We start from the raw sequence: 25,817 nt of genomic DNA, 5'->3' as shown, positions 1-25,817 counted from the left end.
ATTTTAACAGTATGTATGACCATGATCTTGTATGCAGCCACCCTCTGTTGTGTAGAATTGTGTGTGCATCCGCAGTCCGTTCCATTATAGGAGGAATTCACATCATGAAAAACCACTGGTGATTAACCTTAGGGTCAGGGCCAAGGGGTCACAAGATACGTCTGAAGGCATAAGATAAATGCACAATATGTAATTCAGCACCTCTCCTTGTAAAGATTTCTTGAGTGTTCAGGGTTTTACCAGAAGCCAAATTATCGGCAGAGGTCTCCTCTCCAAAACAGGCCAACCAGGTGTTAAAAATTGGTAAAAATGCAGTTTTTTTACGTAAAATATCAATGCTTCTCCAGTTTTGTTTGGTGGACATGGACTTCACAAACCTTTACTTGGGAAGTGAACATGACTATGTTTGAACTCTTCACAGGTTATAGAATAAAGAGGCACTGACTACTAATGCATTACAATAAAAGCCATAAAAACTGGAAACCAATAATGTTAAACGAAAGAGGAAAAAGAAACATCCATAAAATTCATGGCAATCCATCCAACAGCTGTTGAGACATTTTACTCAAAAATTGTTGGTTGTAGGAGGCCCTTTACATTTACGGCTCTGTAACGTCTCGCCTGCACAATGAAAGTGATAGAAGCGGGATGCTGGGATCAAATGATCCCACCAATTTTACACCTTCAGAGGTAGTCACAGAGGTGGGAAATTGGTTGGACTGTTGGAAGCAGGACCACCATGAATCTGCTCGCGTGACGTCTAATCACAGTGATCGAATCACTGTTCACTGTGGCCACTGTCACTAACTGTGCACAAAGTGTCCACCGCTTAATGTAAACAAACCAGCATCGCTAACTGTGCACAAAGTGTCCACCGCTTAATGTAAACAAACCAGCATCGCTAACTGTGCACAGAGTTTCTGGTGCTTGTTGTAAACAAACGGAGGTGGCTAACTGAACACATACTGCTACAGCACATACACACTGTACTGCTACAGAGCTAACTGTTAGCCTATTAGCACTGTGCTACTGAGCAGCACTGCTGCTGCTCTGTTGCACATCACTATCGTCTCCTCCTACCTTGTTCCACGATGCCGGACTGCACTATGAATGGGAACAAATATCACACCTTCACCGGATCACTATAAATGCCCTAAGGCAAAAAGCCAGCACAGATCTTTATATATTATTTAATATATATCCCACTATATTTAATATAGTGGGACATTTGCGGGACTGTACTATACAAACATTTGTGCAAGATGGAAATCCATCAAGTGCTTCAAAAGTCTGGATCGGCATGGTGGACTATCTGGAGAGCCAAACCATTAGCATGGTGAGAAGGGCAGGATAGCACTATCTTGGACATAGTTAGAACAACTTGAATACATAAAAAACACTTATCAGAAGTGTCTAAATATCTCATACACTCTGTGGTGATTGCACTACACAATGGCAGACTGATTACTGTTATGAGGATTTAATTATGCACTGAAGTGACCTTCCCTCTCCAGCTCAGAGCAGCACTGGCACAGACCTCAGACAGCCACAGCCTTCAGGTGCCAGAGATGCCAACTTTTAAACTGCTGCCTCTTTTACATGAACTAAAGGAAGAAGAAAAAAAACAAGCTTTAAAGCTTTGCATGCTTGAAGGCAACGCTTAAGATAATGGTATGGTTGATATATTGGTTAGGTGCTGCCTCCACAGCTGGCTCCTCAATTACCGTGCAGTGCAGATAATGGACCGTACCATTTTAAATGAGATAATCAACAATAAATAAATTGTTCTTTAATGGACAGCAAAGTGATTTGGCTCCATAGACGCTAGAAAATAAGAAATCATAAAAATAAAGTAAGTGCTATTAAAAGCCCCAAGGTCTTACACTCCTTCAAATCAATGTCAGCAGTAAATAGTAAAAATTTAGTTTCATCACCCTTTGGAAGTCAAGCACATATAACTCCAAGACAAAATGTCATTTCACCACTATCAAATAAAAATATATGCATAGAGCAAAAAAAAGGAAAAAGAGATCAATGTTGTCTGTCTTCCTGCACTATTAATAAATACTATACCAATGGGAATTCATGCTCATGTATGTACATTGGAATCTGTGATGGATGCTTTAAAATCATTTACCTCTCACAATTTGCATTTTTCAAACAAAGCTGGCTGTGAAGCCACTGATGATTTTGAACTATCTGAGCACACAGAAGACCTTGTCATCATCAGGTTAACTTATGAATTTTAAATAAGGGCCTTGTGTTCTTTTTTTCTCCGCGTACAAGCCGATTCTGACACAAATGGGTCAGTGCTGGCTTTGATACCTTAGTTTGTTATATAGTACTGAGTAACCTGCCACTTGATTTCCTCAAGTCTGAGCTGCTAAAGCCTTTGACCACAAACCTGTCAATGCCCTCAAAGCTTTTACCTGTCAGACTGACAGCAGCATTTGTGCAGCTCAACGCCCGCGTGCACTTTATATTCACAAGAGAAATAGGTGATGTATATGTGTTTCATGCAAGACAGTACTCGACTCTGTACTTACAGCAAGGACACATATACCCATTGGCAATGGTTTTCTTATCTGCAATAATAAATGTATAGGTTTTAAACTAAGGTGACCAGATTTCTGAAATGAAATCCGGGGACATTTCCAGCTTGGCGTTAAAAAATAATTAAATGTTAATCAAGATGAAATGAAGAAACTAGGACCAGCCCACACAAGACAAATCAATTCACACATACCATAACACAGGACAGGTCCCAGAATGCTCAAGCCTTGAGTCTAGGTCCGGAAGGCGACTAGTTACCGTAACAACTGTTGTTCAAGTCTACATGCAACATTTTTACATTACAAGTGATTTTTTTCCCACTAAGTACCACAATACTGTAGTCTGATAGAAAGTGAAAGTTATCAGTCTGAATATAATTACTGCTAATTACGCCAAGATGTCCAATGCTGACTATATTCTGCTAATCTACAACCTTCTGAAAAGTGCATAACAGTCATGCGCGATTTAAAATACAATATCCCAATAAAATCCAGGCACTATGCATATGTACACAGTGTACTACATGTAAGTATGTTAACAGAAAGATCCGGGAGTTTGCTGAATGGTTGATATCGGTTTGGTTTACAGTCATTTGTTATACTGGTCCGGTAAATATGTTAGCTTGATTCAAGGGAGTTAACCTCACCAGCTAACTTCATAGTTGTTGTATTTATATCTTTTCTGCACTTAGCTAGGTTGCTAGCATGTGGTTTGATTCACAGCTGTGACAACCCTGCAGCTTCACTGTAAGAATGGGACTTTGGTTTGTCCTTTAGCTAACTTTTGGGCTAACATTAAGCTAGCTGTTGATGGGAGTACATACCATACTGCAAAATTGTTGGCTTTTATTTATTTTTTTCTACACAAGTTATATTGAATATGTGACATGGCTGCTCCTTTAGCCAAGCTACGCTGAGTAATGACTAATTGCACAAATTAATTAAAGTAATGTATCTTTTGTAATGAGTAGGCTGACTGATGAGTAATTTGCCCAACACTGCTGTCTGACTCAACTTTGGCCTGTAAGCACACACAATGGGATTATTTAAGACATTTTGTGTTCTCAGTCATGATTTAGCTCCAACTAAAATGGTTTTGATCCATGACTTGGCCAAATCTGGTTAGCCATAGGTTGCAAGGTGGCCTGCTGACTATTCTCGAACTTGCAAATATAAATTTAATCACACTGGCAATTTTTTATTTCTTTTGTACTTTGAATGTCGGCTTACAACATAAGGCTGTTCATAAAAAAGTAACGTGACAAAAGTCCAAGCTACGCTCCGAATGCCCTCCAATCCAAGATACACACACACATGCTGGCATTTACAGTATATATATGATAAAAATAAACAAGTCGAGTACACCTGGTTTTGATAACATACCCTAACAATTGTTTCCAACCTGTTTGATCACCTCACTGCTTGTGTTTCTTTCTCCATCAGTCTTTGTAGAAGTCAATTTACAGATTTCCCAATGTAGTCAAACCTGTTAGAAACGATGGCCAAAAATACAAAAAATGTCCCAAGTTGTGATAAATGGCCCATTTTCCTTTCAAGTGCCAAATATATCAAACTACTGATCTCACTGAGGCTACTGAGGCTCAGCAGTCACCCAGATTCGCCCCTCATATTGCATTTGAGGGCAATAGAAGCTGAGGAGGATGGGATAAAAGTCCCTCAGGCTTGACGTTCAGTCGACTCCTGCAGGAGCAGCTGCCTCTGCTGCTCTGCTCTGCTTCCTGGACCCCTCTGAATGATTTAAATGCCCCTGGATAAAAAAAGATCTGGACGAAGGGAAGGAAAACAGGGCCACTCCTTGGGGCAGAACCTGACATATATGGTTGAAGAAATGTTATTCTGTCAAGCTGCAATGCGACTGAATATTCTCAACATGGTGAGATATAGCAGCACTCAGTTTATCTCTTGTGATATGAATCTCCTATATTCATCCATAAATCAAATCCAGAGAAGGGGATTTTCGCTTCCCCATTTTCTCTGACAAACTATACATTTTTACACACGAAACATTTTAGGTTCAATATATATTCAGACTGGATTTATGTCAGCAATTGAGTGTGACGAGCTCTCAGATGATGGAGCTCTCAGGAGCATCTCGGTTTAATTAAATATTGATGATTTCAGAGGGAGGTGGCACCAAAGTGCTCTTCAAATCCTTGTGATTTTTTCTGCTCCTCTGAGTAATCCTTTTGTAGCCCATCCATACTCCACTCATTAATTTAACACTACCAGACCATGTCTGGCAAAACACACAACTTCCAACTGTAGCACTTCATAAGAACAGAAGCACCCAACATACTGGACTGGCTGTTCACCTGTCAAAAACATCAATATAGGTTGTGTTTACCGGCAGCGAAAACGAGCGATATCGACGTATTTACAGATCGCTTACACCGCCATCTTGCTGACGTAGTAGCGGTTGACGGCGAAGCAAATTTAAAATTTCTAATTTCCTTATTTAGTTGGAGGCTGGGCTGGTGGATTGGCCAAACAAATGGCGGACTTTTGCCAAGAAGAGTGGGGTTCGCGTCCAGTGTGACAACAAAAGCAAAACATTTTTGACTTAAGTTACGTGAATCACTTTTTTGAACGTAACTTACGTTTTTTAAGTAACTTGCGGTAGTCACGTGACCATTGTAACTATTTATCTTCAGTCATTTACGTACATTTATTTACCGTCTAAACTTTTTTTTTATAACACGAACCCATTGAACCTAACTTTTATATATATATATGTGTGTGTGTAAGATAATATCAAGTTATGCATGTTAATAATGGTAATAATACGTTTATATACTACATTGCTATGTGTTATACATACATATATATATATAAATATTGTTGTTGTTATATAACTGAATATAGTAAATTAACATAGGGAGAAGGGCTGGGATTTAAGAAGCTCTGGCTTCTTCCCACTCCTTTTGAACACAAATAAGTGTTGTCTTGTTGTTGTGTCATTTTGTGTTGTTGTCTTGCATTTATTGTTGTTCATTTGTTTTTAATTGTTCATCTTTTATTTCATGTTCAAATAAATTCTCAATCAATCAAAAAACACCTTACCAGGAAGTTTTTTGCCCCAAACCTAGGTAAATGGTTTTACAACATAAATCTATTGAAACCTATTTTATGACCGCAGACCGTACGTGTGCTTTTTTTTAGCATGCACCATTGTACCGCTAGCCGCGAAATGTGTCGTGAAACGCGAACCGCGATACGTACCTAGGTGTCGTAATGGGCGGTACTGACACACGACCTCTCCTGCAGTTTGGGTTGAAAAACTTGTTGTTCCATCATGATTGTGTTAACGATATGGCACCTGAAGTCATTTTATGAATTTTCTGCATCTTAGACAGAAGAAAAGTCATATTGGTGGATCTATTTTTGTCACATGGAAAGAGCTGTGTATATTATGCTTAAACAGGAAATGAATCTTTAGCTTGGATTGTAAGCCATTTTCTCCTGTAAGCAGCAGTGTGTTAGAGGCCAACAGGGACACCTTAAGGTCTGTATTAGTATTCAGTCCTCTGCTGCCCAGGTGTCACTATGAGGGTGTTATTGAGCTCTGCAGGAGCTCATATAACAGAGTCTATGAAAAACAATCCACCACTACTAACAGATGTCAGAATCAACACTTGGTCACTCTTCAGTTGCTTATTTTTGCTTAAATAACTAATTATTTCACTTAGAATTGTTGATATAATCACTTCTAATAGTATCTGTGCATTGGTTGGCCAGGTGCCAGAGAGGGTTTTGCTTTAAGATGTTGCACAAGGTGACTGTGATTACATGACAGACTGCCAAGTTCTACAATTAAGCTAAAATGACTCCATCTTTAAAGGTGGACCTTATAATTGTGTTTATGTTCTCCAGAGAAAAGGTAATTGAGTGTGTTGTCAAAGGGGTCAAACTCTGGCAGTGGATGTTTTCTTTGGAAAATATTTGGCAAAAAAGTATTTTTAGGTGACAAATTTTATTTTTAAACATCTTTATCATCATTTACTTACAGCAACGGACTCTCACTAACGTGTTCATGTGATTTATTGGCTAAACGTATACAGCCGAGGTTGTGTGATATTCTACAAAATATGACCAGTAGCTGTTAAACGCGACAACCTCTGTTTTAAACATGTTGTTAAAGTTTTGAAACAGAACTACTTGGTTAGGTTTAGGCACTAAAACTAGTAAATTAAGGTTAAAAACTAGGTTAAGGCTAAAATAACTACTTGAATGAACTACTTGAATTTTTTACACACAAGTGAACACACCATGCAAGGAGCAGTGGGCAGCACATTACTGCGCCCGGTTAGGTTTAAGAGCCAAAACTACTTTGCTAAGTTTACAACAAAAGAACAGGGTTCAAGATAAAGTAACTACTTCCGTTCCTAACTTCCAACTGGGCACGAACACTGGTCTCCTTGGTGAAAGTTTGGGGTTCGTTTGATCCATCTACCTCCTTTACCGGAGACCTACATGACTTTCACACTCTGTTGCTATGTTACATGACAAAATATCTACGAATTCCAGTGCATTACTTTCCATAGGAATACTTACAAACTGTTTTTAAAGTGAGAAGAGAGAGACGTCTGGAATGCCCTGCTTAACCTACTGCCCCCGCGACCCGGCCCCGGATAAGCGGAGGAAAATGGATGGATGGATGGCTTTAAAGCATTTTTTTTTTAAATAATTCATCACAAGTTATAGCCTCTGTTGCTATAGTGTTTTTTCCTTCTCAGGTTGCATTTCCAGGGTCGTGGGAAGGGTAATGTATCTGGTGCATATCTTGCAAAAAGTCAACAAAAAATATGTAGTAAAATTGTTTTTCAGATTCCCTTTAACCATCTTGCATTAAACTTTGGGAGTGAAAGAAACACTGCTCTACATGACAAACGATACAGCAAATAAAGTAAATCTGCCGTTTTTGGTTCTGTTTACCTTACTAGACAACAGACTGTTTTCAAGCCACATTTGCCCGACACACTTATGTTAACATACATTTTACATCATAACAGCATGAAAAGGATGCTAATCTGTATCTGGCTCTCCTCCCATGTTATGTGAGTTAGTGTTCCTCTCACTGTATGATTCCCTTCCCAAAGCTGTTGGATGTCACTGTTATGCGCTGATTAGAATCCCAACCAGCCCTCCTTTTCATTGCTTGTTTCAGGGGAGGAGAGGAGGGGGGGTTGGATTTTTTGAATGGGAGCACCACAAAGCATGCCTTTTCATGGGAATGAATCCCCCTTTAGCCGAAGATCTCACCCACGGACCAGGGAAGCAAAGACCTGGAACTAATTACACTAACGAGTTCACCCTGATCCCAGTAATAGCAAGTGAGTGGAATCATTAACAGCCATTTAAAACACGGAGATGTACGTGCACTCGGACACACGGATCCAAATAAATGTAATACAAGAGATTAAGTGTGGTTGTGTTGCTGCCCCGCTGGTCTCCACTGAGTCCTCATTTCTTCTGGAAGCAACATACTGCTGTGTGCACGAAACAACAACTCTCCCTCTGGCGTGTCATTGCCTTCTCTCTCATCCTTGTACCTGAACACAACAACATTCCCCACAGAAAAAAGACACGCTCAAGGCTCAACAAATGCACTCGGAGGTTTGAAATTCAGCTTGTGAACGGGCAAAAAAAGTGGCTGAATGGAAGAGGAATTTAAATCTCAATGCATCGTTAGACTGGAGAGACATCACGTTGGCATTCAGGCTCTGCCAGGCGGGAGAGTCTGTGCCAAGCCAAAACGCTCTGAGAGAGTCTGACAATAACCAGGCGGCAGTGAAGCAGCTCGGGCTGCAGGGATCTGTCACAGAGTGAGGAGCAGGACTCACTCCAAGGTTAACACCGAAAATTGGCTTGTTTGTGGACCTGTGTGGGCAGGAAGATAACAACAATAGGCAAAGACTGATGGAGAGCTTAATGGACGGCAGCACTCCCCTGTGGGACGGTGATGGGAAAAGTGAACAGAGCGGCTGGGGGGACAGAGCAAAGTAGAGTGCTGCAGAGAATTAAGAATTATCCAGCCATGCCATTAGTTTGCAGAATCTCTCAATGATACAACTTCCTGTATAAGGTCATAGGAAAAAAAACACTCCCAATGACGTAAATGCATGCTGATTTTTTTTTTCTTTCCACTCCAATTTCTGCTGATTATTTCCCCCCTTTCATTGCTCATGCTGCTCTGATAGCAAGTGTAGTTTGGTAACAACCACGACGCGCATCCACACCCATGTGGATGCTGACCTAAATATTCATCCCATGCAAGCATCTGTAATGAGGCTTCCCAGCGAAACGCACCTAGTCCCGTCACGGATAATGTTTGCAACATCAACTAAAAGAAAAATCGAGACCAGTATAGCGTCCCGCATGCCAGTTTCTTATGCAACCTTTTTTTTTTTTTAAAGAGCAGTATAGGAAAGCCAAGCATGTGTGTGTGTGTGGACTCACCGTAAAGAGTAAAAGCTGGTCGACTTATGTGGAGACTTTATCCTTTCTGTCTCAAGCCCGGATGTCCAGCATGGCAAGACTTTGCTCGAATGAAGTATGTGCGCCGTTAACTCGCCCTGCAGAGAGATGAATGGCACGGCACTTTATTTATTCCTTCCCCCCTCTCTCTTTCAGTCCCACAGAGAAAATTTACAGTCGGAAGCAAGCTTCTTCTCCTTCACAGGAATAGACTTCTCCAAGAGCAGCGGACAGCTCCGGTGCTGAAATCTTCTTCTCCTCTTTCCCCCCTCTTCTTCTTCTTCTCCTTCTTCTTCTTCTTCTTCCTCCACCCTCCTTCCCTGAGCTACTCCCTCAGCATTTGAGGCAGCTCGCTGGCAGTTGGAGACCTTTGCTGCAGACTCACAGGCGGCCACTGAAGTTCAATCACGGATTTATAACCATCATATTTGCAGCCCCCTCCCCCCCTCCAGAGAGGAGTTAGTCGTGATCGTTTAGGTTAACAACTTGTGGTGCTCCTCGAGCTTGAGTGTGTTGATTGGACGGGACCACCAGGACCCCGCAGTCCCCCCCACGACCCCCCCAAAAAATAATAATGACGTGGAAGTAGATGCCTCCCCAGCAGCCAATTATTTCACATAGACTTAACAAGGGATCATTTTTGGGGTATGAGTGTGCACATGCAATTTGAATTTGGATCACAGTTTTTGGTATCAGAGTGGGTTTTGGGGGGGTTGGGGGTATGTTTCACAGCGAGAGAAGCCTGGAGTCAGAATTTAGCATATGTGTGACATGGAGGCATGTTATGCATGCAGAGCTGCATCTGCACAGCGCAGATTAAATATTCTGCTGTGATGCTAAGACCAGAGCGTGAAAATATTTAAAAATCACAAATTAGGTTTTTAAACCAATTTATTGAGATGTTTTCTACATAATTAGTGCACGGTTACCATTGCTTGTATTTTGTAATTGCAACAATCCCCAAAAAAATCTCTCCTTGAGCACCAAGAAATATCCTGCATATTTTAAATATCATCATCCTATTATGTGATTTATAGTGTAGTTGCTTTCAGCCACCCTGCAGTCATCGGCAGATGGGATGCAGTAAACTATTGAATTATTGTTGTCAATGATAATGTGATTGTCAATCATCATTGTTGTGACTTTTGTTTGTTCTATCTAATGGACAATGGCCAAAAATATAATAAGCTATTATGATCTTTTTTTTATAGAATAACCTATCAACATAAATGGCTTTTTTTTTTTACTCTTACAGACAAAGTCATTTAACAGTGGTCTAATTTATAAGCTTATCTCAGCAGTTTTCCCACTGTTTTTAAGAAAGATAGTCATATAATTTATTTTGAAAATCCACTATGCACATAACTAGTGGAAACCAGCTGGAAACTAATACACATCCCTGAAAGTCACGTGTCAAATGCTTTTATTGTCTACAGTTAACCCTTTCCTGTTAACATGGAAATTTATTTTGAAAAGCCACTATGCATATGACTAGTGGAAACAAATGAACTAATGTTGGGTATTTTTACCCTAACAAAACTTTATGTTGATGACATTTGCTGCCACTATTCTCTCCTTCTGTTATCTTAGTGTTTAATAGTCACATATTAGGGCTAATGACCTATTTCAGCAAGCTATTTGCCCCCCAAAACAAAGGAAAATATGTTAGCATAATGTTAGCTGGCTGTTTTTGTCCTAGATTAACTGACATGGGAGCAGAAATCAGAAGGGAGAGTTTATCCATTCATTTTGTGTCTGGTAAATCTGCTTTGAAGTGTCATACCTTGCAGTTTATCCTACCTCCCACGGTGTAAGATACAATTTTCTACAACAACCTAGATTTTTTTCCCCAGTATATCTGGACATTTTTATCTATTTCAAGGTGTCTCAGTGACTACAAACATAGTCTCAAAATGTCTAGGTTTTCCAGGACAATCTGTTCATATGTGTAGGACTAAATACATGCAGTGCACATTGATATAAAACAGACAAAAACAGCAAATCCTGACATTTGAGGAGCTGGAACCAGTAATTGTTTTGCCAAAAAAAAATGCCTAGAACTATCAACCAATTATCAAAACTGCTGCTGAATATATTTCTTTCAATCTACTATACAATTAAACAACTCATTATTTCAATGCTATTAAGAGCATCTCAAATGCTGATGCAATATAATGCAAATCATGCTTCTGGGTAAAATTTTCCCACTGAATGATATATTATCTCAGTTGTATTAAAATGCAGCGGATTTAATTTTGTTTGCAATTCTAGAAAAATGGAAGAATAAGTGGAACACACATGCTGTGTCTCATTATTAACAGAATAAACAAAAAAATCCCTCAAAGGTGTCATAATAATAGCCTAGTACTGCATGCTTTGCAACACATGGTTCCCTGCGGCATCAGTCCAACATGAAAGTAATTTACATACAGTGACATGTGTGTGCAAAAATGATAAATAATCCTCCGCAGGGAGAATAGTAAAACCTTGAAATCCATCTATACATCAGCATTTTAACACCATCATAACATCAATACATGCAGGATATTACAGCATAAATGTGGCATTCCTCGCAACATAAAACATAAAAATGAAAGCGTTGATAAAAAATATGAGTATCAGTGATGTGACAGCTCACGTAAAGGTAAAAAGCTGAGTCAGTATCATTACAGCAGGTCTCCCGTGCCTGTCTACTACAGGCTATATGGTTAATGTATGAACAACTGGTATGCACCAGTGTCCCACTGTGTTGTTCCACAGCCTGCTGGTTCAAATGGAAGGCCATGCATTATTGATGAAAATGTAAGTGCACACTGACCCATTGGTCTTGAGGGGAGAAGAAATGGTATGCTATGGTATGTCACAGGAGAAACCGGAGCCCTCACCTACCTGCCTGTGACACTTTTCCCCTGTAGTCACCTTTGTGCTTTACAAAGCAAATAGGATATAGATTTCTTTCCATGTTGGTTATATTGTCAGAGGCTACTATGGCTCCTTGTTTCATGAGAGTTAACCATCTGGAGTCTCCAAAAGCGCCAAGGCATGGCTTCTTCATCACATCCAGACGTAAAAACAAAGCAGACCAAAAAAGATACAAAAAGACACAACATGACTAAAAAAAAGACACAAAATGACCAAAAGAGACACAAAATGAGAAGACAGAATAACCAAAAAAAGACCCACAGAAGACACAAAATGACACAAAATAACTAAAAAAGACACAACAACAGACACAAAATGACCAAAAAAGACACAAATTGACCATAAAGACACAACATGACTAAAAACAGACACAAAATGACCAAAAAGATCAAAAGAGACACAAAATGAGAAGACAGAATAACCAAAAAAAGACCCACAGAAGACACAAAATGACAAAAAAAAGACACGAAATAACTTAAAAAGACACAACAGACACAAAATGACAAAAAAACACAAAAAAAGACACTAATGACCAAAAAGACACAAAATGACAAAAAAAGACAGAACATGACCAAAAAAGAGACACAAAATGACCAAAAAAAGACACAACATGACTAATTAAAAGACACAAAATGACCAAAAGACACACAAAATGAGAAGACAGAATAACCAAAAAAAAGACCCACAGAAGACACAAAATGACAAAAAAAGACACAAAATAACTAAAAAAGACATAACAACAGACGCAAAATTACCAAAAAAGACACAAAAAGACACAAATTACCAAAAAGAACACAAAATGATTTACAAAGACATGAAAAGGATTCAAAAATGGATACAATGAGACTCCATAGAGTTAAAAGAAATGTGTACCCTTAAACAATGTTTTTCCGTGGCCATTCACACGTTGCCATTGTGTACTTTGAGCTGAACATAAATGAGTCACAGAGTGTGTTAAAAATGTGTTTAAGCTCATGATTTAAACTTTTATTTTACTATAAATGTGATGGGCTCAAATGAGGACAAGTGGTAGGGGCAAAGCAAAGCTTGGCACTTTTTTTAAAGAGGAATAATGCTGGGAAAGCAAATAGAAATCGCCTCAGTTCGTCTTTCAGAATCGTTGAAATGGTCTCAGTGGGGCAGTCTGTCACTATTAGCAGTCCATTCACAGTGCAGTTGCATTCTTACTATGAAAGCATTCCCATGGATTTGGAGTTGGATTTTGGACCACTGCAATCACAGCCTTTTCATCCCCTGAATTGCTTTCCCTGTGGAATGACAATAATGGAGCTGATAGCACCTGATTGGTCCGTACAAGTGAGCAGTAATTGTACCTTTCTTTTTATATTCCGTCAGCTGTTCCTGTGGTGAAGGAGCTTCACTGCAAGAGTACCAATTAGAGAAATGACTCCTTATTCATGGTTTTAATCTCCCTGCTAATCCATTCTTGGCATCCTATGGTAGGAGTTAAGGGCCAAATCAAAATTTTGGGGCAACCAACCAGGTTATTTACAATGTCATAAACATCCATCAGCATCAGAGTATTTCAGAGTGGTTTTGACTGTGAATACTGAGGGCAGTAAATTTGCTTTCATTAATCTTTTAGAAGCATTTGATGACCAGGCATTATTTCAGTTTCAATTTTTCATATATTCAAAGCGATGGTGTTCTCGGGGGAAGGGAAGCGGGGGCAACCACCTTCCTTGGTGTCCCTATGTTTTAAAAAAAACACTTCAAAAGTGCTCTTTAATGCCCCCATAGATACAACATGGGCCCTTTAAGATGCCTGTAAATGGAGAAAATGTGATTAGGCGCACTCTATAGTTCCCTTCAAGTGGCGAAAACATGTTTAAGTGCCCTTTCTGATGCCCGTTAATGGAGAAACCATATTTAAGAGCCATCTAGCATGCCCATAAATAGAAAAAATGTGATGTCCACAATATTGATTTAAACTGACGAATCAACGCTTCGAGAGGGAAGCACCTTCTGGAGAGTTCTACCCACTTAGTAAAACATTGTTAGGCTATAAAACTGGGCTTTAGGGAAATTATAGGGCAACATTAACCAACATTATTAATAGTCATATTGAGCATTTATTAATATGATTTTGAAAACTAGTCTATCTCAGGGAACTCAAAACTAAACTCAAAGTTGGCAAAACTTAAAGGTTAAGGCGCCGGTCCGGAGACTTTCGTAAGCTATGAAGCACATTTTAGTTGACTTAAATGTGAAAACTTTTTTAATATGCTGTAAAAAGGCTATACAATTGTACAATTGAGGAATACAAATAGCTTTTGGTCTACAGCATTGATAAATGAACATTTTAATGTAAAAATATGTATACAATTTTTTTTGTCTCAGTCACGGGGAGCCCCTGCAGGCCGCCTAAAGAGCCACATGAGGCCACCCCTGTTATAAGGGGTCCAGATTTCATGAACTGATCCACCTTAATCATGTAAATCAGGGACGTGTAGTTTGAACCCAGAGACTCTGTAAATGCAAATTTCTTGACGTATTGTAATAAAATTATGTTAAACTGAGAACTTGGACGTCTCCTGGCTCATCATTCCCCATCAAACGATCTGCGCAGAGAAATCGGTGAGAGGTTACTGTTGGAGTCAGATCATTTAATTTTAAAGGTTTCCTCAATGCATTTCTCAACAAGAGCCTTCAAGGGTGCCCTTACAGTGGAGAAAACATGATGAAGGGCCCTTTAATGGACAAAATGTGAAAAAGAAAAAGGTGCCTGCCATTGGAGAAGTTCCAATCAAGTGGCGATTAAGTACTCAGTAGGAAGCATTGGTGGAGAATGTATTGCAAACATAAAATATAGACAGCGTAGCTTCAGTGAAGCTACCACTGGTTAATGAAAGCTATGCTGCGTGCTACGTTGAGGTCGACAATGATGATTAAAAGATAAGAGCTTGATCCATTATCAGGCCATTTATTTTAATTAAAAACAAGAACAAATTAATGCTGTAGAAAGAAGAAAGACTTGTGTTTAAATTGGAGTAATATATCTCTGGACACTCAGAGATCCTGTCTGCATGAAAAGATATAATCTTAATCACCAAATCCTCAAATAACCTAAATAGCCAGTCTCACAAACAGAATCAGTCGTTGTGTGCATTGGAGCTCCACTTACTAGAAAACATTATTTTCAATTCATGCAACATGGTGTTTCCAACAAAAAGCCACAGAAGCTATCAGGATAGCTCCACAGAAATGTAGGTGAATGCTGAGTATGGCCTTTTTAGGAAATCTTAATTGCTTTCTTGCTGAGAGTTGGATGAGATACCACACTCATATCTGTTAGTTCAATATGGTTGGAGCCAGGAGGTAATTATCTTCGCTTAGCATGAAGACTGGAAACAGGGGGCAACAACCAGTCCGAGGTAAAAAATTAAAAATTAAAAAAAAATCACCGACACCAGCACTTCTAAAGCTCACTAATTAAAACCTTAAATCTCCTCCAAGCAGGGGGTCCAGGAAGTCAGGAAGTAGGCCAAAACATAACCTGTTAAACATGATGTTTTAATACTTTAGTTTTTGTACAAATTATGCAAACAGAATGTTAATTAGTGAACTTTCGAGGACTTGGTAAATACACTGGTGTTACCTTTGAAATAATCTCTCTAAACAGATGTGGATGTGGATGCAGAATCTGTTAGCATCAGGAGCATACTTTGCTACCAGAAGAGTTCTGGTTTTTCATTTGTAGTCCATTTGTAGTTCCGAGAAGTATTGACCAACCACTCTTTGGTTAACTGCAGGTAAACTTTACGTTTTTGGGAGCAAAAGATGCAAATTGTGTTGCTATCTTGCAATCCCATGTTGCTAAATTAGCATTTTACTAGCTTAGCTGATTTGACTAATCTAGCTACTTGCTAAAGAATCTGGTCATAAACATCATATCTCAGATACAACTAAAAGTGGTTAATCGGATCCAAATATATGGACAAATAGCCTTTATTCAAACCCGAGAAGCCAAGAGGCTAACTCGTCGTCAGATGTGTTGTGGCATTGCCTTTGGACAGCTAGCTGTTTCCATTCTTTATACTAAGCTAAGCTAAGCTAATTCTCTCCTGGCTCCAGAAAGTAGCTAAGCAGTTCCTAATAATGCCAAATTATTCTCTTATTAGCTTAGCAAACAAGTATCCACAGCAGAATTCTTAGATCATGACAGCCTGTTCCCCCGTCAAAAACGTCTATATAGGTCGTGTGTACAGGAAGCGAAAAATAAGCAATATTGACGTGTCCCCCAGACAGCTGCAATGCATCCGCCGCCATCTTGCTAACATAGTAGTGATTGGCAGTGAAGCATAGTTAAAATGGCAGCAAAGTTCAATGAAAATTATGTTTTTTTACGTTACGTTTTATGTTGCCTTACCAAGAAGTTCTTTTGCCCTAAACCTAGGTCAGTGGTTTTACAACATGAATCCACAAAAACAACAGTCCTTTTTTACAACCGCGAACCATACGTGTGGGGGGGGTCATCCCTATGTTCCCCGGGTCCTATGTTCCCCGTTTTTCCCAAAAAGGGTCCTATGTTCCCCTGTAGCAATACATACCTTTTCCAGAAAAAGGGTCCTATGTTCCTCGCAATCTATCAATCTTTACGGTAGACTCTCAGCATGGCCAGCAGGCCTACCGTCGCATGGCCCACCTTAGCTCAAGCAGCCCAAACTAAATTTGCACAGCAGCTACTTTCTGGTTACTTTGCAGTTCATTTTTTTTTTCCGAGGATTACTCATGTTTGTATATACCCACCCCTAATCATATTGTCTTGCATCGAGGCTTAGCTTTTTCCTTTTAGGGTTAGGGTTAGGTTATATGCCATGGAATTTGGCAGTAATGGTGGAAAAAGTAACAGACCGTGTGTGCTATTTTTAGAACCTGCTGCTATACCGCAAGCTGGATACGTATATGTGTCATAATGGGTGGTACTGACACATGACCTCTTCTGGCATTTAGGTTGGAGAATTTGTTGAGCACTATGATAGTTTCTGTATACAGTTTCATATTCACTGACAAATATGAGAGTATCAATCTTCTAATTTTCATAAGTCTTTTCTGTAATTCTGTTTAGTTTGTGCACTTAACTTAGTGAAACTGTTTCAACCAGCAATATACTTAACTCATAACAGAGCTAACAAGGTCAGCATTACATATATTGCTCTTTCTAGAAACACTGCTTTGATTGCACAGCACTTCCTAATTCATTTAAAATCTTAAATGGTGCTATGAGTTAGCCGGGGAGGTGACAAGCCCCCGGGGACGGAGTTGTGCCCCAATTTTGGCTCATTTTGAATGAAATCTTATCGTGGGATAAATGAGCAGTGACTTGTGAAACCAATAGCAAAACCTTTATGAATATATAAATATTAATAAAGGAACCGTAAGTCACAAAATATTTCATTCAAAACAGCTCATGTTTCACTCCCTGTTTCCATCCAATATGGGTTTTCATTCAATATTGTATTTCTTTCTGAACACTGTTTCACTCGGCGCCCTCATGAATTATTCATGAATTACAACAGACTGGGTTTGTGTACCTTACATACAGCATACTTCCTGTACTGTGGTTGTAATTCTTCACAGAATTACTGTTGTCTTGCTGCATTCAGGGAGGCGGCCTTTGTCTTTTATCGTCATGGAAAAAAACCTTCATGTCACTTTTTTTTTTCTTGTCCCTGATCCTGTGACCGTGTTCTATCTAGATGATATTTTCTACACAGGGTGTTGCTTGGTGCTCACACGTCCGCAATCATGTGCTCTCACATGAAAGAGCAGGAATATGTTGCTGAACACTGAAGGGACAAACAGTTTTATTCCCTACTGGTTGGACATTCAAAGAGAATAAGGCAAATACTCTGCTTTTTTTTTTTTATGTGGTTCTGGACACAAAAACAGGACATCACATAGGTTTGCATTAATATCCTGAGATCATTAACATGTTCAAGTTTCATACTGTCTTGCAAATTACAATAACAATGTATACTAGTGATGTTTCTGTCGCGAACGAGTCGTAAATACAATTGGCTACAGCAATTTATGGAAATTTAAGTGATATATGTGTTCAAATACAAATTACAAGTCAAAACAGTGCTAAATTTGGCTGAATTATAGAAGGTGTAAGTGGAAAAAGTAAGAGCCATTTTGGAGCCGAAAGAGCCGACTCTTCTTGATGAAATGAGCCAAATGATCTGGCTCAATAATAAGAGCCCAAACTCCCATCACTAATGTATACCATTTAAGACAGCTAGGAGACATGGGTCTAGGGTGAAAATACAACAGAACAATACAGCCCACAGCCCCACACTTACATGTACAACATACTCACCTTTATTAAAAACATTACACATTACAAAAAACGGTGGAATGTAGCCTCTCAGTAATAAATTAAAAGAAACAACTCATTGGATGTTAACACAACGTCAACATGAAGTTTAGTTGCAAGTATTTCCTCCTTTAATATGAAATGCTCAGTGGCACAACTGTTTTGTTTTGTTTTGTTTTTGGCAAATTTATTATTAATCCCTGGTGATCCGCCTCAACTTGAAAGTAATTTTCATACACAATTCTTACTGTTTTTCTTTAAGACGGTGGTTTGTTGGCATTGACTTGCTACCAAGGCATTGGTTCTTATGACACCCCAACATTTATACCAATGCAGTGGCTCCCAAAGTTTTTTTACTGTGCCATCATGTACAACTGACCCACCGGCGGCCACCACACAACAAGCAAGAATGGCCTTGTCATTGTCATTTCATCTTTGTTTTTTGTATTTGTAATATTTGGAGTAGATTCATGATCTGATTTAGCTTTTACCAGCATTGGAGAACCCTTTTATAACCCTGGGACCCCTAGGGGTCAAGCCCCCCAGTTTGGGAGCCACTGCATACCAATGTCACCAAAGGTTCAATGAATGTTTCATTGGATCAGTATACTGGAATCACCCACTTATAGGTCATAGTTTATTGATGTTGGGGTCATTCCAGTTTTATTATAGTATTGAAGGATTGGGATTGGCCAGACATCCATGCTCTTCCAAGGTACCGGTGTCCGATAAGTTTGGGTCTATCCTCTGACCAATAGAGATAATCTCAACCAATGGAGGTCAAGGCCTATCCTCCACCAATTGGGCTACTTCGCAGGGTGGATCTTGCACTAAAAGGAGTTGTCACGGTCCTGGTGGGAGTGGTTTCCCTTTGTCCTTTTAAGAAGCCTGGTCCTTCCACAACTCAGTGCCGGATGGTTATCTACCCATGTGGTGCTGTAGCTTGGTCTCAGACTCTAGTTGTGAACTAATTTTTCCTTCTAGTATTTCTCTTGTGTCTTTCTCCCCGATCTCATCCCATGTTTTGTTCTCCCGCTTTCAGTTTTTTCCCTGCGGACTCACAAACCGGATTACTCACCACCACTCCTCCTGCCTGCCTTTGGACCTCCCCTCTCAGAACGCTGCTCCTCTTCGTATGCTGCCTGCCCGTTCCTCCACCTCCACTAACCTTCCAACCTTTTGTGTAAATAAATTTCCCTTAGAGACACATTGTCTCTGCCTCCGCTTCTGGGTTCAATTTATTATTCGAGACGTGACAGGAGTGAGATTCCCAATGAGGCTTCATTCTTATAAATGTTCCCAGGGTCCTATGTTGCCCAGCTCTATCACCCTGCTTACGCAAATGCATCATGGGTAGTAGGATCCAGGAAGCATTGTGATCGGATCACTCAAACCACTTGTTGAGATGGTCTAGGATGCATTTGAACACATAAAACACCCCAGAAAACAGTCTATATAGCACATAATGGGAATCTGTTTTTTTTACTTTATTTACATTGATATATCCACAGTGGCTGAACAGATCTGCATTTCAAACACCCATCTCCGTTTTGAACTGTGAATAAAGGAATTACTAATCTACATATTTATATCAAGAGAGACAGTTTCCTTGGAACAAAGGACCCTGGTAACCTAGGTACGAGTCTTATGTAAGTAGTAAGTAACCTCACTGTGTTATGCTACAATGAAACAATACACTCTAAGAAAAGATTCAAGGAGCCTGTAAATGTGACAGTAATATAATTATATATATTTTTTGAGTGTAGTCTTATATTACATTTTTACTTTGGATATTAGGACTAAGAAGCTCCACACTGCACTGCGGTTTCTTTTTTCCCATGTATTCCAGCCTGTGTGGATCATCAGCTGGTGAGGATGATTAATTTTGGGGGACTGGAACATTTAGCTTTAGCCTCAGTCCTTTTTTTAGCATGATATCATGCATGTGTGCTTATCTAAGCTTTTTCACACTTCTCCCAAAAAAGACACAAAATTCTTTAAAAAAGACAAAATTACCGAAAAAGTAATTAAAAGGGACCTACCACACACAACACGGTAAAGTGCCATTCATATAAAACTCACATTAAACTTTCATATCAAGGTGGGGGCCACAAAATATCGTCACGAGGGCCACAATTGCAATTGGCCCGAGGGCCGCGAGTTTGAGACCCATGATGACGAAGAACTCCACACTGCACTGCGGTTTCTTTTTTCCCATTTATTCCAGCCTGTGTGGATCATCAGCTGGTGAGGATGATTAATTTTGGGGGACTGGAACATTTAGCTTTACCTTTATCATGCATGTGTGCTTATCTAAGCTTTTCACACTTCTCCTTTTAAAAGAAGTCAGCTGTAAGTATTAAAATGTAGCCAGTAATGGTGCAGACAGCAACTCATTGAGCTAATATTATCTTAATTAGCTCGCTCACTGCAGCTTATAAAATCTGCCAGCAACAGTTGTCATCTAAGCCAAGTCTGCTTTTGTTTCTCTTTGTCTGAAATCAAGGACTCATTGTTTTAATTATGACGGAGAATCTGTTATCATTATAAACAGTATACGATACGGGTTGACAAGCGTATCAAAATGACCAAAAAAAGACACAGAATTACAAAAAAAAAAAAAGACACAAAATAACTGAAAGAACACTGAATTACTTTTTTTTAAAAAGACACAGAAAAAAGACTAAATTACTTTCTTTTTTTTAAATGTATTTTACATAAATCACCAATGGACAAACACAGTAAAAACTAAATTACTTAAAAAAGAAACAAAATGACCAAAAAAAGACACGAAATGACCAAAAAAATACACAAACTTACTAAAAAAGACACAAAATTATTTTAAAAAGACACAAAATTACCAAGAAAAGGCACAAAATTACCAAAGAAAGACACAGAATTACCAAAAAAGACACAAAATTACCAAAAAAAGACACAGAATTACCAAAAAAGACACAAAATTACCAAAAAAAGACACAGAATTACCAAAAAAGACACAAAATTACCAAAAAAAAGTAATTAAAAGGGACCTTCCACACACAACACGGTAACATTTAGCTTTAGCTTCAGTCTTTTTTTAGCACGATATCATGCATGTGTGCTTATCTAAGCTTTTTCACACTTCTCCTTTTAAAACAAGTCAGCTGTAAGTATTAAAATGTATCCAGTAATGGTGGAGACAGCAACTCATTGAGCTACTATTATCTTAATTAGCTCGCTCACTGCAGTTTATAAAATCTGCCAGCAACAGTTGTCATCTAAGCCAAGTCTGCTTTTGTTTCTTTTCGTCTGAAATCAAGGACTCATTGTTTTAATTATGACGGAGAATCTGTTATCATTGTAAACAGTATTTGATAACGGATACGGTTTGACAAGCGTCGCAACAACTAAGGGAGGTTTTTCTGCTGTCTCTTTGTTTTAATCATCATTCACTGTCATGTTTATTCACGTCTCATTTCAAGAATCTCTTCTGTTCGAGCAACTTTAAAGTCTGGACTACATCCTTTTTAATTCAGCCCACATAACTGAACAAAAAGCAGCCAACAGAAAGTCAAAGATCCAGAGGTCAAACATGCTCACCGCCCAAAGACATAACAGCTGTGAATGCAAAATAATTAAGGTGAAGTTGCTTTGCTTTTGGGAATGACACAGAAGCTTTTATGTCACATTATCTAAACATTTATTCAACACTTTACAGAAAGATCTTGACTGGAGGGAGCTGAGGATCAGCCTGAGTGAAGGCTGTGCTTGAAGCTTTGTTTGATGTTCCAGCGTGATCAGATTAACTGGAAGATGACTCAGCCTTGCATCTCGACTCAATGTGGATTAGGAAAGAAAGATGGATGCATGACACATAACCTTAACCCATAAGAACCCATGGTGACACCCGTGTAACAAACACTTTAACCCTTTATCAGGCAAAGAACTATCTTTTGTAACTTCAGGTAATATTTCGAGAAAAAAGTTGCAAATGTACTAGATTAAAGTGGCAAATCTACAAGAAAAAAAGTCAAAGATTTAAGAGATTTAAAGTGGCAAATCTGTGCGAAAAAAAGTTTCACTTTAATCTCGTAAACTTTTTTCTCAAAATATTATTTTCGGATGTTTTTTTTTACACATTCTGGCAGTATGTAATATCCTCCAATATTCTCTAGGGTTGAAATTTGGAATTTGCTAGTATTTCAATGAGTGCCCTATTAAGGGTTAAAGTGGTGAATCTGGGAGAAAAAAATGTTATTTGTTTTTATTTATTATTGATTTATTATTATTTTGTTACTTAAAAACAAATCTGAAAAATAATTTGTTGTTAAACAGCAATATTAATGTCAAAATGTTGATATATGTTGTGGAGATGCAGAGAAAAAGGCAAATTTGTGTTTCTGTAAGCAGAAAAGGTGTCTAGTTTAATTATATTAAAATAAGAAATATCATATGAATAAATACCATAAACGCCCAATGTGTATACCCCCCATAATTTTCTTTCAAGGATAAATGGGTCTGGGTTCTCATGGGTTAAATTTGCCTCATTTAAATTTGCTCAGTGTTTGTAGAAAGTATTTGAACGTTTCTGCCTTTATTCTAACTTGTAAAATAACCTCATGATTCAAAAGAACATTCATTTTTCATTCAGAAATCCCAGCTGTATACATATTGTTGTCACATCTAGTCTCCCTGGCTTTAAAGACTGTAGGCTGGGGAAAGAAAAAAAAAACCTGTTGATGCCAATACCAACACTGTTGCCAGGCAACGGATCAGTGCCTGCAACTGATTTAGATTCACTCCGATTCAGCCAATTTTATGTTTCCAAAGTTTAAAGGGTGACTTTAAGGTTTTGAGAAAGTACACAGCCAATCCCTTTAGACACCGAACCACAGTGTACAGCTTTGTGTCTCAAAAAAATGACACACTGAGTCACAGCAGTCAAGCCTGCCTTCACACTTTGTCATAAAAAAATTAGTTTCCTCCTGTTGTTTTATATGTATTGTTAAATATAATACATTATCACCACAGAACTTAGGCAATTACATTCTGAAATCCCTTTGAAAATGTGCTGCAGAAATAATCTCATATTCCAACTGTCACGACTCCAAATGTGCTAATTTGAATATTTCATTAGTCGACATGTTTAAGACATTTTAGTAGAAATGAAGACTCATATTACCATCTGCTGTTGCTGATCTTAAACGACCAATACACAACTTTCTTTACACTATAAAATTGTGCATTAACAAGCTCTTATCACACTGCAAAAACTGAAATCTAAGTAAGATGAAATATCTTAGATCAAGGGGATATATGCTTATTTTTTGTCTGATAAGATAGTAGAAGTTTTTTTAGACAGTTTCACTTGTTTGATATAAAGATTCTGCTGCTTTTGCCTCATTTCTAGAATTTTAAGAAAAATATTCTACATACAGATAAACATATTTGTAGCTGTATGAAGAAAAGTACACTAGTTTTTAGTCTGACTTTGCTGGTTTCAAGAAATATAATGCCTATGCATATGATTATGTCAAGATAGTGGCTCTAGAATTTACTTATTAATTCAAGAATATTTTTCAACATATTGAGAAAAAAGGTCACGTGTATTTCTTTAGAACCAAGAAAAATTCACTTGATATTAGTTAAAATACACTAATTCTAAGGTATTTGTGGGTTCATTGAGATTAGATATTTTTACTTGTTTTGGAAAATCTTGACAAGCCAAATTTTCTTGTTCCATTGGCAGATAATGTTGCTATTTTTAAGTAGAATAAACCTAATTTTTGTACTTTTTTTCTTGTTTTTTAAGAGCTGACTTTTTGCAGTGCACCACAGTGAGAATGGTGGCAAGCAGGAAGATAAAGATGTACTGTGCAGCGACAGATGGGTTAAAAAAAACACCTTTTACCATAAGACATTTCAAGGTAGACAGCTCTTCAAAATGCGTTATATGTGTTGGTGCAGGTAGTTGGATTCTGAGGGGGAGGGAGCTGTGACTACACCTTCTGTTCTGAAAAATGTGCATACTGTATTGCTCATATCCTCAGGATCAGGTACACAGGTGATGAAGATATCACAGATTGCAGGTTTAGTGCACTGTTACTTCTACTTTCTTAGGTTTTGTATGCACATTCTCTAATGCTTTATGGATATCTATGAAAGCCGGAAGGTGGATCACAGTTCAAAAATTAAAATTCAGTGTGGCGCTTGCGGTTGGTGATTTCAGTTAACCAGCTAGAGAGCATTAGCATAAATTGGTGACATTAATATTATCTGTGGCAACAAGTGAGGGTGGCAGCTGCACAAACATCCATTTCTTTTGGGCATTCGTGTTTCTGCACAGAGGATGTTATTAAAAACCTCCCAGCTGGGTCTTTCTGAGTCATGCCAGGTCAGGGTGAGACTCCACATTATGTACAATATAAGGCATCTAACTGTACCGGCATTTATTGTGCCATTAGATGTGTTGAAGAAGCACATAGCAAAGCCAGAATGTCTGTAATAAATAGAAGTAATGATGCAAAGATGAACTAGTTTTTGCAACTTGGCGTTGCTCTCCGACCCATTTAGTTTTGTTCCACTTAATTTTATTGCAGTTTTTCGGTCATTACTGAGGTTTCTACTAAAGTCTTCCTGCACTTTGGCCTCAGAAAGTCTCAGAATTCAGTATCTAAATACAAACAATGGATCATGATTATATGTATGTACATGAACTCTTATTGACTAACCCGTAGAGAATTAGGCAATCAGCTCCACAGAGCATTTTATTGTCTTTCAGCTAATTGTTGGTTGGTTGGTTGGTTGGTTGGATAAAGAGATGGATGAATAGATGGATGGATCATGAGATGGAGGATGGATGGATGAATAAAGACATGGATGGATGGATGGATGGATGGATGGTTGGTTGGTTGGTTGGTTGGTTGGTTGGTTGGTTGGATGGATGGATGGATGGATGGATGGATGGATGGATGGATGGATGGTTGGTTGGTTGGTTGGTTGGTTGGTTGGTTGGTTGGTTGGTTGGTTGGATGGATGGATGGATGGATGGATGGATGGATGGATGGATGGATGGATAATCCAACAGTACAGTTAAACACCAAACAGGTAACAGAGAACGTTCGCAACTAGCTGGTAAAAACAGTGGAGAAGATCTTAAGTTACGATTGGACTAACAATGAACTCAAAATGAATAATTACATTGAGCTGTATCTGCTGGAGGAATAAATATAAAACTGTTTGCTAACAAGCTCGTCTTATCAACTTAAAATGTCATTTTTTAATTTACAGCTTGACACTACTGCCCCCAATAAGTATTTACAAGGTAGCCAAGCCATAAAGCGTCCCAACCTTTTTCATCCATTTTCCTCTTAATGGAACAATAATTTATAATCTTACATCATGCTGTATTGAAGAAGACTTGAAACCAAACAATTCTTAATTAAATAAATTTAGTGAGAAGTGGAGTGATTGTCTCAGACTTCTATACAATCAGACTTCTTTTTACAACTAGTGGAGTCGCCCCCTGC

At 38.6% G+C, this 25,817-nt stretch overlaps 1 protein-coding gene across 2 annotated transcripts in view; it reads right to left on the bottom strand.

Annotated features, from left to right (window-relative positions):
• Positions 1–9,347, bottom strand: part of phf24 (PHD finger protein 24) — a 56,605-nt gene extending 47,258 nt beyond the window's left edge. The window contains exon 1 of one of the 2 annotated variants that reach the window (XM_059358285.1): positions 9,030–9,347. The gene's annotated coding sequence lies outside the window, so the exon portion shown is untranslated. The remainder of the gene's footprint in view (positions 1–9,029) is intronic. The other variant, XM_059358286.1, reaches the window with a different exon arrangement.
• Between the last annotated feature and the right edge of the window lie 16,470 nt (positions 9,348–25,817).

This window comes from Centropristis striata, chromosome 19, assembly GCF_030273125.1.
Source record: "Centropristis striata isolate RG_2023a ecotype Rhode Island chromosome 19, C.striata_1.0, whole genome shotgun sequence".
NCBI classification, from domain to species: Eukaryota; Metazoa; Chordata; class Actinopteri; order Perciformes; family Serranidae; genus Centropristis; species Centropristis striata.
Note: the sequence above shows the minus strand (reverse complement) of the source record. Positions and strands in the feature narration are given on the sequence as shown.